Here is a 14,704-nt window from a genome sequence, read left to right on the forward strand (position 1 = left end):
CTACACTTTGCATTTTACCATAGCAGACTGCATAGCCCATAAATTAAAATAGTAGGTCCTCAAAGTATCTGTCAGGTACCTCTTATTTTAATATAAATTAAAATGTTGCTAATCTTGATCCTCCCAAATGTTGGGATTTATTTAAGTAAATTCACATCAAGACAAAATTGCAAAAAAAGTATCCCTTTCTTTTATCATCATGCCAGAAACAATAGCACTCACAGCCTTGCTGCACATTTTTTTTTTTTTTTTTGACAGGTAGAGTGGACAGTGAGAGAGAGAGACAGAGAGAAAGGTCTTCCTTTTGCTGTTGGTTCACCCTCCAATGGCCACTGCGGCCGGCACGCTGCGGCCGGCGCACCGCACTGCTCCGAAGGCAGGAGCCAGGTGCTTCTCCTGGTCTCCCATGCGGGTGCAGGGCCCAAGGATTTGGGCCATTCTCCACTGCAATCCTGGGCCACAGCAGAGAGCTGACCTGGAAGAGGGGCAACCGGGACAGAATCCGGCGCCCCGACCGGTCTAGAACCCGGTGTCCCGGCGCCGCAAGGCGGAGGATTAGCCTATTGAGCCACGGCGCCAGCCAGCCTTGCTGCCTTGAACACACAGTTGTGTTCAATATATGTAAGCAAGTTCTGGTATACCAAGGTCAAATGATCCTCCAGGGCCTATGTGGTGCACAGAGCTTACCTGGTGGGTGTAGGTGGGCACAGGGTACACTGATAGCTTTGCCTCTCTCCTCAGTGATTCTGGACAAGCTTCAAAACCAAGATCCGCAGTGCCCTGTGCTGGTGAGGACAGGAGTCTGGCGCTCACTGAAGGCGAAATGCCTTTTGCTGACCTTCTACCAATGGGGTGATCTGAAAAGCCAGCTTGTTGCTGCTTCAGGGAGCACAAGCAGCCCCCTGAAATGCAGTGTCGTGCTGAGCTTTTCTTTTTTTTCTTGGGAGGTGGGGTGGGGTGTGGAGCTCCATGATCAGTTGGCCTTAATTGTTTTTGCTTAGAATAGGAGAGAGAAAAAACTCCTGACAAAGTCCAAAGCTACAGGGAGGAAATGAGAGCACCTGCAGTTCCTCTGGCCTGCTGGGCACCTGCTGTCTGCCAGGCTGTTTGCCATGGCTTGCCGGTGTGTGGTTCCTGTGGGCCATTCAGCTGCCTCCTCTACCGTCAGGTGGGCTGATTTCAGCCTCTCCCCAAGGAGTCCTTCACCAGGCCATCTGGAGCTGGAGAACAAGTTGCAACTCCCTTGCCAGAATTCTGCTTTGAAATCTGCCCACTGCCCCCTCACCCCCAATCCTGGTCTCAGGTCTAAAAGCTGACCTCAATTGCCAAGAGGTAATGGTCCTCAAGAGACAATGTATCTGAGTATTTCAAAGCTGATGGAGGAATGTATATCCTTCAGTACTCATATTACCTGACCACGGCTCACTAGGCTAATCCTCCGCCTTGTGGCGCCAGCACACCGGGTTCTAGTCCCAGTCAGGGTGCCGGATTCTGTCCCGGTTGCCCCTCTTCCAGGCCAGCTCTCTGCTATGGCCAGGGAGTGCAGTGGAGGATTGCCCAAGTGCTTGGGCCCTGCACCCCATGGGAGACCAGGAGAAGTACCTGGCTCCTGGCTTCGGATTAGCGCGGTGCGCCGGCCACCGCGCGCTGGCTGCGGCGGCCATTGGAGGGTGAATCAATGGCAAAAGGAAGACCTTTTTCTCTGTCTCTCTCTCTCACTGTCCACTCTGCCTGTCAAAAAATAAAAAATAAAAAAAGATCCCTGTCTGGGTTTGTTTTGTGCTGCTCTAGCAGATTGGGTAATTTATAAAGTAACTGATTTCTCACAGTCCTGGAACCTGTCCAGGAGCACCTGTCAAGGGTCTTCATGCTGTGCCAATCTTGAGGCAAAAGGAAGGAGAGCAAGAAAGTGTGAGAAAGCAAGTGAGGGAGAGGGACCCAAATTCCCGAAACCTCACTCTAGAAAACTAACCTGCAACCATGATAGTGACAGTAACTCACTCACAAGGGCAAATCACCTCTTACTGGGTTTTTCTTCCCAATGCTGTTGCATTGGGGATCAAGTTTCCAACACAATCAGCCCCTAAATACAACTCTTCTCTAATCCAGGCTTCACCCTTCATCCAGAGCTCTCACCCACCTAAGAAGCAACTTTGAGTTGTCAGCACTGCTCTAAACATCCAAAAAAGCTCCTCATTGCCTCCAGCTTTGTCAAGTCCAGGGTCCTCAGGCAATGACAGATTCCACAGGTAGTGATATCCACTGCCAGTGATGCTTGGATCTCACCACAGTCTTGCACATCTTTGAGCCTCATGTAACAGTGTTTATTCCATTTGGAGTGCTCATCCCACTTTCACTCAGCTCTTGCCTACTTCAAGACTCAATTCAGGGGTGGGTGTTGTGATTCAGAGAGTTGAGCTATCACTTGGTATATCTGCATCCTTTATCAGAGTGCCAGTTTGAGTCTAGAGCCTCTGCTTCCAATCCTGCTAATGCACCCTTTAAGGGAGCAGGTAATAGCTCAGGTTTTTGGGCCCTTGCTGCCTAGATGGGAGACCTGAATTTGGTTCCTGGTTCCTGGCTTTGGCTTGATTCAGCCTCAGCTGTTGTGGGCATTTGGGGAATAAACCAGTGGATAGAAGATCTCTCTCTCTCTCTCTCTCTCTTTCTTTCAAGTATATGAAAATAATTTTTTTAAAAGAAACCTCAGTTCAGGGGCCAGGGCTGTGACACAGCTGCCTCCTGCCGCACTGGCAGCCAATATGGGTGCCTGTTCGAGACCTGTTGTTCAACTTGTAATCCAGCTCCTTGCTAATGCGTTTGAGAAAGCAGTGGAAGATGGCCCAAGTGCTTGGGACCCTGCACCAGTGTGGAAGACCTGGATAAAGCTTCTGGCCCCTGGCTTTGGTTTGGCTCAGCCCTGACTATTGTGGCCATTTGATAACTGAACCAGCAGATGGAAGACTTTCTCTCTCTCTCTCTCTCTCTCTCTCTATCTCTCCCTCTCTGTTACTCCAACTTTCAAATAAAAACAAAACAAAACAAAAAATACTCAGTTCAGGCATCATCCCCTCCAGCAAGTCTTCTCTGAAACCTTACATGGAGTTAATAGAGGTCCCCAGATCTCTCTCAATGCTGTGAGGGATTTGAGGCAATGACAGATTCCAAAGGCAGCTGACTTAATGTTACAAAAGGAAGAGCTAGTCATACTTGGCAGGTCCATGAGAGACAGGTAAAATTGCAATGCTCCTCCTAGCACTTAATTTTCATGGTTGGCTGAGCTACAGTAAAAAATCCTGATGACTACCTGCCTTCCAGGAAGGAAGGAGATCTGAGCCAAAGAAGTAGCCAGGACCTGCCTTACCTCGTGAAATGACCCAGGCTCTGTGGAGGTGCAGAATCTTTTATCTCTTAGGCCACCTGTGAGTGCCTACAGCATCTCAAACACTCAGCTAAGGTACGCTGAGAACAGGAAAGCATGTTACCCCTTCAGTGATAAAGCAGTCATTGTTTTGGAGCACCGTTTGAAAACTGTGGCATGAACAATATCTGTGAGTTGGTTGTTAGATTAAATTATTCTCAACCCAAAATTTATGTTTCCGTGTTCTTTTGTTCCCATGAATTCTCCTTCAGGCTCTGGGAGGTCATGAACAAGATGTTAAAAGTTGACACATGAGACAGGCATCAAAATGCCAGTTATCTGTGTCCTATTTTGGAGTGCCTGGCTTCAATGCCCAGCTCTGCTCCTGACTCCAGCTTCCTAATAATGCAGATCCCAGTTTGCAGTGGTGATGGCCTAAGTAGGTGGGTCCCTGCCACACATGCAGGAAACCTGGATTGAGTTCCCAGCTTTGGCCTGGCCCAGTCTGGCCTTTGTGGGCATCTGGAATGTGAGCCAGTGGATAGGAGGTTGGTCTCTCTCTCTCTCTCTCTCTCCCCCTTCTCTCTCTGTTTCTTGAATAAATTAAACATTTTTTTTAAGTTGACACACGAGGAGAGTAGAGAGAAGGCTGGGGAGGAAGCAGGAGCCGTTGTTCAGAGCAGATGTTCAGAGTTGGGCAGAGCTAGGGGAGGGGGGGTCTGGTGTGGCTTTGAAGGTGGAGACAGCTACCCCAGAGGGAGAATGTTACTCATAAACCTCTTAAAGGCTTTTGCTGGGATGTCAGTACAAGCCATTAAACAGCTGAGGATAGACATGACCTAATTTATTAGCCTTTCCAGTTGCCTTCTTTGAAGCTACAACTGAAAATGTGCTTTGGTGGTGTGAGGAGGGGGATTGCTAGAATAGGGGGGAAACTAATGTCCTTAAGGAGGAAGAAACTCCAGTGAACAGAGAGCGAGGGAGAAAGAGTAGTCATAACTACCACCTCACAACCACCCCCTGGCTCCAGCTCCCCACCGACCCCTCACCCCGACATCCTGTAGGGCTGTAGGCAGAATCATCCCTACTAGTACTTTTCCTACTGAGGAGCTAAGCTGCTCACAGCAACTACTTAGGCGACGACGCTCGACGCTCGGTAAGCAGAGCTCTCACTTGGCCCCCAGTGGTCAGGAAGGGGAACTTCAAGTCTAAGCTCAAATGCAGTTCAGCCAGCAACTCAGACCTGCCCTCAAATATGCCCAACTTCAAGAGTCATTTTATAACCCCTGTGATATTGAGAAGAAAGATGAGGAGCATGCATTAAATATGTGAAACGATTGTGAAAACAGGCATTGAATGTAACCAGCCAGAGTGGAAAACTTCCGACTCCAATGGGCTTCACAAGCAAAGCCATTCATAAGCCCAGGACCTCCCAGCTTGTAGGTATTACAGCATTTATGTTAATGGCAACCCACACTCAGGGCGAGAGGGCAGTAAAACAAAACAAAAACAACAAAAAGTGAAAAGTGATTCTTCCAGTTGCCAGACTAAACAGCCCCAGGGCAGAAGGTCTTTTTGATCCTGCCTAGCTAGCCATTTTAAAGTGGGAAAGTACTAGAAACAAAGTTTACTACATTTGTGTGAGGCATAGGCCTCTCCACAGTCCTTTGTCAGAACCCCAGGCTTTCCCTGTCTAAACCATAGGGTATCCCAAGAGATCAGCAGTCCCCCAAATTCACACAAAGTAGCGGAGTGTAGGAAAGATGTGACAGTGCAAGTCGGTGACCCAGGAGCCCAGGCAACCAGGACAGGATCCCGTAGTGCATGGTAGTCTTTTGGGCAGCATTTTAAAAAGCACCATACCAATCTGGTCACAGGGCAATTAAGCAGGAATGTCTTGGGGTGAGGCATGCACGGGGAGTTTCCGGAGTCCTCCAGGTGCTTGTAATTTCAGCCATGGCTAAGGACCTCTGTCTCAGCAGAGTCTGTGGTCTAAGATCTGTCATCACAGACGCCAGGCAGACCTCAAATGTGTGATTATCCTTACTGCACACGTGGTCACACCAAGAGGAGAGCAAAGCAAGCGCAGAAAAAGCAGGTGCACAACTCTCCTCAGACAGGTGAGCCTTGTGCCTGCCATAGTCACAATATATTACATGAGCTGAACTGGATGGTCTGTAGCCCTAGCTTAGAAAGTCCAGCACTGAGCTTTCCCCAGGAGCTGTGACAGATGGGATGCCTGTTTGTAGGGCAGCCCATCTGCAGGTTGGCTAGAGATGCATCGGAAGGCCTGGCATGATGGCTACATGGCCCCCAGAATCTGGGCCAGGGAGAAACAGCCGGTTAAAGAATGCAGTAGCATTTGCAGGCATCATGGGAAGGGCAAAAAGAGCGAGTAGTTGGTTTCTAGAGGCTTCTCATCTCCCCAAGTCCTCCAAATTGCAGTTTCAATCCAGGAGTAACCTTTCTGTAAAGCTCCCTCTACCTAGGGTGTCCTGAGCAAGACTTTTCTTCCTCTCCTCTCAAAGACCCTGAACAGGGCACACACTGGAATCTGATCACCCTCCCTTCCAGAAAGAACATCCAGACAGACAGGAGCAAGGCAGAGGGAAGCAGCAGCTCAGAGAAGCAACTGCAGAACCGGGCAGCTCCTGAAAGGTGCAGAAGCAAGAGAGAGAATGTGTAGAACAGCAAAGAAATGGCGTGAAAAACCAGACCACGGGAAGGGAAATTCATGGGAATCTTCAGAAGGGAAGAAAGTTCTCAGCAATCTGAGACTGCACAGTGAGAAACTGCAGACTGTAAGGGACGGCAGGATGGAAGGGAAAAGAAGGGGATAAGCCATCATTGTTCACTGTTCCACTGCTTTGCTGCTGCATGTCCCAGCCTCTGACCGGTCCAGGGTTTCCAACTGGGTTTGGCCAGGAACTGGTGGGAGACTGGAAGGTGAGAGGAAGGGAAAAGTCAGGGTTTTCCTCCTCCTCCCTCTGCCGCATGCGCAATTTCCGGAAATGACTGTCTCTTACACATCTCTAAATCCCCAGTGACACTTGCCTTGGTTCTGGTTTCTCTTGGGGGCTCGGATAACACTGCTGGCTCCCCTTGTCTCTCCAGCCAGGGGTGTGCTAGAGCTGGCGTGTATTGGCTTACAAGGGCAGACTGCTAAATACTTAGGAATTTTGTTAGCTGGCTGTGAAAGGATTGCTAGCTTGGAATTGGACAATGCCACAAGTGATTTTTTCCCCCCTCTCTAGGAGAGCCAGTTATTAGCTCACTACTGTTCCTGGCCTAGGGATGGTAGACACTTCCTGCTGCCACCAGTCTCTGGTGTCCCTGATGGATTTCTGTTTCTTTTTGTCACCATGTAACCAACTCTCTGCACTGCATTCTGCTTTAGATACTATGTAGTGGATCCTGGCTGAGGTGCAGACAATGATCCTTGAGAATTCACATTTCCATGAGAGGCTTTCCTTTCCTTTGCTTGTCTAGTAATCCCGTTAACGGCTTATCTTTAGGGTTAAATAATCTTCAATTTTCAAAATGAAATTAACTTTAAAAACGTAGACCACCTCGGTTAGAGCTGCATTTCCCCAGCTCTCACACCACAGCAATCAACACAGACTTCTGGGATCCCAGAAGCCAGCTGCCCCCACCTTTAGATGCCAGGTGCAAGTCCCAGATGTGCTTCTGCTCTACCAGCTATGTACCTGGGTTCCCACAACCCCTTCTTCAGCTTTGACTCAATCGCTCAGGCAGCTCAGGGAAAGCCTTACTTACGTTTACCCATGTACTAGAAAGGCTATTACAAAGTATACAGGGAAGAGATGTATAGGGCCAAGCATGTGGGAAGGGTCCTGGAGCTTGCATTTCCTCTTTGTGTGTATCCCACTCCAGGAGCCTCCTGCTCAGCTCTCTGGAAGCCCTCTGAGCTCTGCTCTTTCGTTTTTTTAATGAAGGCATCATCACATATGCATGTATCCTAATGTGGTTGGACAAAGGGGTCTGATCTAACGCTTACAAACTGAGGGCAGGGGAACACAGCAGGGCCTGTCTGTTCAGAATCTTTAGCATTTCTTCCTTGCAGGCACAAGGTAGGACTCAGTTACTAGTACTCAAGGACTATCAGAGAATTTCTTGTGTGGTCAGCAGCTCAGAGGTGGTGAGGAGGGTTGGGGGTGGTAGATCAGAGTCTCAAATGATCTGCCTTGAGGAAGAGGAATTCTAGCTTCTATGGTCTGCCTGAGGGAGGGAGCTATGGGCCAGGAACAGTGGATGCAAACCAAATATCACAGCACCCAACCAGCCCATAGGTTTTCCCCACAAAAGAAGCAGACTTATATAATAATCAAGTCACTTGGTGGAGATGTCAAGATGATTTGTCCACCCTGATGTGTGTTTGCCACCTGCCACAGGATATGGGATGAGGGACCCTGGGACATGATGCTTTAGCTGCCTACACTACCACAGACCTAGCAGTCACACTTCCCTAAAATTCCATGAAAGCTGCCAAGCCAACTCTTTGTTGCCATATGGTTGGGTTGTTTTACAGTCTTCCCTCAAGGAATGTAGTGGCTGCCCCTTATCCATGGAGCATGCATTCCAAGACCCCCAGCGGATGCCTAAAATGATGGATAGTACCAAACATAGGATACAGCCTAAGTTTTTCCCTACACATTCATACCTAGGATAAAGTTTAATTTATAAATTATGTACAGTAAAAGATTAACAACAAGGGGTTAACAACTAAAATAGAACAATTATAACAAAGTATTATACTAAAAGTTATATAAATATGGTCTCTGTCTCAAAATATCTTACTGTATTATGATGAGGTGAGATAAGATAACACAATCATGACTGAAGTATGGAGAATGATGCAGGCATTGTGACATGGTGTTAGGCTATGACATAAGGGTCACTTGCACTGTAATAGCATCACAGTTGGTCTGATAACTGAGACGGCCACTCTGACTAACAGGCAGGTAGTACAGTGTGGATACACTGGATGAAGGGATAACTCATGACCCAGGAGAGATGCAGCTGGATAGCAGGAGATTTCATCATGCTACTGGGATGGCATACAGTTTAAAACTTATGGATTGGGGGCCGGCGCTGTGGCGTAGTGGGTAAAGCTGCTGCCTGCAGTGTCGGCATCCCATGTGGGAGCTGGTTCAAGACCCGGCTGCTCTACTTCGGATCTAGCTCTCTGCTAAGGCCTGGGAAAGCAGTAGAAGATGGCCCAAGTCCTTGGGCCCCTGCACCCACCTGGGAGACCCAGAAGAAGCTCCAGACTCCCGGCTTTGGATCGGCCCAGCTCCGGCCGTTGCGGCCACATGGGGAGTGAACCAGAGGATGGAAGACCTCTCTCTCTCTCTCTGCCTCTGCCTCTCTGTAACTCTTTCAAGTAAAATAAATAAATCTTTACAAAAAAAACTTATGGATTGTTTATTTCTAGAATTTTCCATTTAATATCTTCAGACTGTGGTTGACCTTGAGTATCTGAAACTATGAAAAGTGAAGCCACAGACAAGGGGGACTTATTGTATTTCATAAGGCATACAAGCAGATGGAAATAAAGCAGGACAATTTGATAGCTATTTGGAAAAAAAATTACATATATATAACATACATAAGTATCCAAACTTATAAAAAATACATTGGATGAATTAAAAAGTTAAATTTTAGAAAAGATTTTAAAAAACTATTAGTGAGGCCGGCGCCGTGGCTCACTAGGCTAATCCTCTGCCTTGCGGCGCCAGCACACCGGGTTCTAGTCCTGGTCGGGGTGCCGGATTCTGTCCCGGTTGCCCCTCTTCCAGGCCAGCTCTCTGCTGTGGCCAGGGAGTGCAGTGGAGGATGGCCCAAGTCCTTGGGCCCTGCACCCCATGGGAGACCAGGAGAAGTACCTGGCTCCTGCCATCGGATCAGTGCGATGCGCCGGCCGCAGCATGCCAACCGCGGCGGCCATTGGAGGGTGAGCCAACGGCAAAGGAAGACCTTTCTCTCTGTCTCTCTCTCACTGTCCACTCTGCCTGTCAAAAAATAAAAAAAATAAAAAAAAAAAAATAAAAAAAAACTATTAGTGAATATTAATCTGGTTTACAGGGGAGAACTTTGTAACTTTAAAACAAAAGCTGCAGTGGGCATTTGTTCTAGCAGTTACGATAGTGCTTGGGATGCCAGCATCCCATAACAGAGCACCAGGGTTTGAACCCCAGCTTGCTCCTGACTTCTGTTGTTGGGCACCCTAGGAGGCAGCAGGTGATGACTCAAGTCCTTGAGTCCTTGCCACCCATGTGCAAGACCCAGATTTAGTTCCTGCCTCCAGGCTTCTGGCTTCAGTTATCCAGAGCATAGGATATGTCTCTCTGCTTTTCTCTGCCTTTCAAGTAAAATAAATAAGTAATTTTTGAAAAAGGAAAAACACTTAAAACTACATTTTACTCCATAAAAATGAAGAAAAAAAAAACCCTGTTTTCAGATAAATAGAAGTTAAATGTGAGCTGAAAACTGGGAAGATAATTTAATAAAAAATACTACAACAGTCAATTTTTTACTATATATAGAGAAACATTTAAATTATTAGGAAAAAAGCCCCCCAAGACTGCCAGTGTTGGGTGCCTTCTGGAATGCATCAGCCAGCTCTCCTCCTTTCTATTCCACGCCAGTGCCTGGATTATGACCAGCCTAGGCCCGACACACTACTTCACCACCATTTCTTGCTTTCTCTTAAAGGTATTCTCCCTTAAAGGTACGGGGGATCATACACCTGCAAGACACATACAGGGAAATCTGATAGAGCATGAGTTTTTACTTCCAGATAAAACAGGGCATTTCCACTCCCAGGTCTACTCCCTAAAGATGCGATTGCTTCCATTCCTTTCCCCTTTCTTCATCTTGAACCATAGTTGTACATAGATCTCACAGGGCAGGCACTGTTCTGACATCCTAAGCCCAGCAAGCATCCGCTCGCTCCCAGATGTCTTGTTACACCAGAAAAATACACTACCAACTTGCTTGTAGATTTTTCTGTTATTTGTGACTAGACATATTCGTGATGCAGATCCTGATATATAAATGAGTGAAGGCATGGCAAACAATTCACAAATCAAGAAGTGCAAATGAATACCAAACATATGGAAAAAGTAACTATAGTTTTAGAAATGAAATCAAGCACAAACTGGCCAAGATTTAAAAAATATACTAGTAGCACCATCCAGCCTTCTACACTGATAGTCGAGATACAATTTGGTATAATATTTTTGGAATGCAGTCTGGTAGCATATATGAAGAATGTAGAAAATATTTATATTTAAAAGAATGACTCTAATTTTTGGAATGTACCCGGGGGGACAATTTAAATTGAATTAAGGATGTAATCACAAAGGTTTGTCACAGTGTTATGTAACATAGCAATAAGAAACAAACAGAAGAAAACATAAAATGGCTAAAGTATTGGGATAGTTAACTAAATTATCAAATGTACATAGTAGAGTTGTATACAGCCATGAAAATAAGATTGCATGTGTGTCTTTAAAGGGATTATTTTTGTTATGTTTTTATATAAGTAACAAACAAAAATATAGACAGTACAACCACAACTGTGCTAAAAATGAATGTAGGGGAAACAATCTGACTACTCCTCAAAAAGTTAAACAGAATTAGCATATATCCCAGAAATTCCATTCTTACATGTATACCCGAAAGAAGTGAGAACAAGCATCCAAAAAAAGACCTGTGGAGATGAATGGATAAACGAATTACACATATCTATACAGACAAACAATAGAATATTTTTCAGCTGTAAAAAGGAGCAAAGTACTGTTTCACGCTTTGAGGTTGCTGATTCTCAAAAATATTATGCTAAATCAAAGAAGCCAGATTCAAAATATGTAAATGATTCCATTTGTAAGAAATATCCAGAATAGGTGAATCCAGAGACAGAAAGCAGATAAGTGGCTGCCAGCAGTGGTTAGAGGAACATGGGAACGGGGAGTCACTGTTTAATGAGTTCTGTTTCAAGGTGATGAAAACAGTGTGGTCCCAGACAGAGAAGGTGATGTATACCACTGTGGCTGTACTGCATGTCAAGGCTCTGTTCACTCTAAAGTGAGTAATTCTGGGGTGGGCTTTGGTGTGGCAGTTACGTCTCGGCTCCAGATGCCCACATTTCATATCAGCATGCCTAGTCTGAGTTGTGGCTCTCCTGTTTCCCACCCAGTTTTCTGCTAATGCTCACTCCAGGAGGCAGTAGGTGATGGCTCAAGTGCTTGGGACCCTGCCACCCATGTGAGGGGCCCAGTCTGAATTCTGGGCTCCTGCTTTCTGCCAGGAAGGCATGTGAGGAGTACACCAGCAGATAAGAGCTCTCTGTCTCTCTGCCTTTCAAATAAAATGAAAATATATAAGGAAAAAGTAAACAAAAATAGACATCATAGGCTGATGCCGTGGCTCAATAGGCTAATCTTCTGCCTTGCAGTGCCGGTACACCAGGTTCTAGTCCCGGTCCGGGCGCCGGATTCTGTCCCGGTTGCCCCTCTTCCAAGCCAGCTCCCTGCTGTGGCCAGGGATTGCAGTGGAGGATGGCCCAAGTGCTTGGGCCCTGCACCCCATGGGAGACCAGGAGAAGTACCTGGCTCCTGCCATCGGATCAGCGCGGTGCACCGGCTGCAGCGCGCCGGCCGCGGCGGCCATTGGAGGGTGAACCAACGGCAAAAGGAAGACCTTTTTCTCTGTCTCTCTCTCTCACTGTCCACTCTGCCTGTCAAACAAACAAACAAACAAAAAAGACATCATTTAAAAAATAAAGTAGATATTTTTGTATTCTATGCATTTCACCTCAATAAAATTATATTTTTGAAAAGCAAATGTAGGGAGTGTTGGTTCCAGGTAAAAGAGCCTAAGTGCTTGCACCCCATTGCTCCTAGTGGATGCAGCCATAAAGCAAGACAGAATGCATGGAGCAATTGTCTGAAGATGCTGGTAAGCAAATAGTAGAGGCAAACTGTGCAAGACCAAGTACCACTGAACCAGACGTGGGCTTCCTGTTCCTTTTTCCTTCTTCTACAACACCCTGGTCAGGACTGAGGGCAGTCAGAACCCAGCAGCAGGCACGGGTGGAAATGGAGAGGGCTCCTGGAAAAGCCCCCTAAGGCAGGCTTGAGAGGAACAGGCAGAGGGTCTTCTGACAGCAGGGGCAGCAGCAACAGCAGCCAGCCACACTGAGAGAGAGGAGCCTTCCCCTAGCTGTGGTCCCAAGAGGATGTGGCAAACAACTGCTGCTTTCTTTTCTCATCCTGTTCTCCTGCAAGAGGACTAAAGAAGGAAAGGGGGCACCCAGGGAGCTAGAAAGCACAGGAAGAGGGTGCAGAGAGAAGGCAACTCCATAACGTGTTAAAAAAAACCCTTCCACCCTTAATTCTATGAAAATATCCTTAAGGAATGAAGATCAACGAAAGACATTCTTGGAAAAAGGAAAACAGAATTTTGCAGACTTTCAGGAAAAGAATTACTCAAGGAAGTACTTGAGATGAAGGGGAAATGACACCGGAAGGCAGCCTGGGACATCTGGAATGGAGAAAGAGCCACAGAGATGGTAGAGCTGGACAGACAGTTACCCCTATCTGGTTCCAGGACACCCAGCAGATGCCAAAATCCGAGGATGCTCGTTTCTTACATAAAATGATGTAGTATCTACCCATGACCTATGCACCATCTACTGTAACTCACTTCTAGATTACTTGTAATACCTAGTACAATGTTAATGCTATGTAAACAGTTATTAGAATGTTTTATTTAGGGAACAATGACGAGAAAAAAGTCTGTACATGTTCACTACACACACAACTTTATTTTTAAAAATTTTTTGGTTTGAAAATATTTGGATGAGTTTTACAGATGTGGAGCTCACGAATACAGAGGGCTGTGTGATAAACTTTTCTCCTTTTTAGTTCTTCTTTCTTTAAAACATTTATTTATTTATTTGCAAGGCAGAGTTACAGAGAGAGGAAGAGACACAGAGAAAGATCGTCCATCTGCTGGTTCACACCCCAAATGGCCGCAATGGCCAAGGCTGGGCCAGGCCAAAGCCAGGAACCTGGAACTTCGTCCAGGTTTCTGATGTACGTGCAAGGGCCCAAGCATTTGGATCATCTCCCGCTGCTTTCCCAGGTGCACCAGGAGGGAGCTGGATTGGAAGTGGGGCAGCTAGACTCAAACCGGTACCCATATATGGGATCCTGGCATTGCAGGGAGTGGCTTAACCTAATATACCATAATGCTGGCCCCCTCTTGAGTTCTTCTTTAAACTTTTTTTATTTATATAATTGAGTTCTTTATGATATGTTTGATGGCTAAAAGCAATAGTATAATATTATTTGATGGGATTTTGCAGATATGCATTTCTACAATATACAACAACAACCTAAAGCAAGAGGTAAAGTGACCTATGTGGTGGTATGACATATTCTAACTAGAGTGTAAAAAGCTATATAGGTATCTCTAGAGCAACCACAGGAAAAAAGAAACTGATATGTAGTAAAACATATAATAAATAAACTAAAATGGAATACTAAAAAGTGCTGCAAATTATAAAAATGAAGGCACGGGGGCCAACACAGTGATGTAGCAGGTAAAGCCACTGCTGGCAGTGCTGGCATCTCATATGGGTGCCGGTTCCAGTCCCAGCTGCTCCACTTCCAATCCAGCTCCCTGCTGGTGCCCCAGGAAAAAGAGTGGAGGATGGCCCAAGTGCTTGGGCCCTGCACCCCATGGGAGACCAAGAGAAGCACCTGGCTCCTGGCTTCAGATCAGCGTGGTGCGCTGGCCGCGGCGCGCCAGCCACGGCGGCCATTGGAGGGTGAATCAACGGCAAAAGGAAGACCTTTCTCTCTGTCTCTCTCTCTCACTGTCCACTCTGCCTGTCAAAAAAAATTTTTTTTTCAAAAGAGAAAAATACAGTTCTATATGGTTTCTCAGTGAATTTTATGAAATAAAGAAGATATTGCAATATCAATGCTACAATTTTTTCCAGAAACAGAAGGGGGGTGGTTTGGTGCAGTGGTAAGTTGCCACTTGGGATGCCCAAATCCCTTATCAGAGTGCCTGGTTTCAGTCCCAGGTCCTCTGCTCCTGATTTCAGTTTCCTGCTAACGTGCACGCTAGGAGGTTGTAGGTGATGGCTCAAGTACTCAAGCCTCTCTCACAAGGTGGGAGACCTGGATGGAGCTCTGGCCTCCCTGCTTCAGCCTGGCCCATCTCTGCCTATTGGGGGCACGTGGAGAGTGAACTCGCATATGGAAGAACTCTCTCTCTCTCTCTGCCTATCTGCCTCTCAAAGAAAAG

At 46.5% G+C, this 14,704-nt stretch overlaps 1 protein-coding gene across 4 annotated transcripts in view; it reads right to left on the bottom strand.

Annotated features, from left to right (window-relative positions):
* EXPH5 (exophilin 5) overlaps nucleotides 1-14,704 on the bottom strand; it is a 116,046-nt gene that overhangs the window by 70,070 nt on the left and 31,272 nt on the right. The window contains exon 1 of one of the 4 annotated variants that reach the window (XM_051819907.2): nucleotides 688-876. The exons of the other annotated variants lie outside the window; for them this stretch is intronic. The gene's annotated coding sequence lies outside the window, so the exon portion shown is untranslated. Of the gene's footprint in view, nucleotides 1-687; nucleotides 877-14,704 lie in introns of those variants that run through there. 4 annotated transcript variants of the gene reach the window in all.

The sequence above is a fragment of the Oryctolagus cuniculus genome, chromosome 1 (assembly GCF_964237555.1).
Source record: "Oryctolagus cuniculus chromosome 1, mOryCun1.1, whole genome shotgun sequence".
Classification (NCBI taxonomy): domain Eukaryota; kingdom Metazoa; phylum Chordata; class Mammalia; order Lagomorpha; family Leporidae; genus Oryctolagus; species Oryctolagus cuniculus.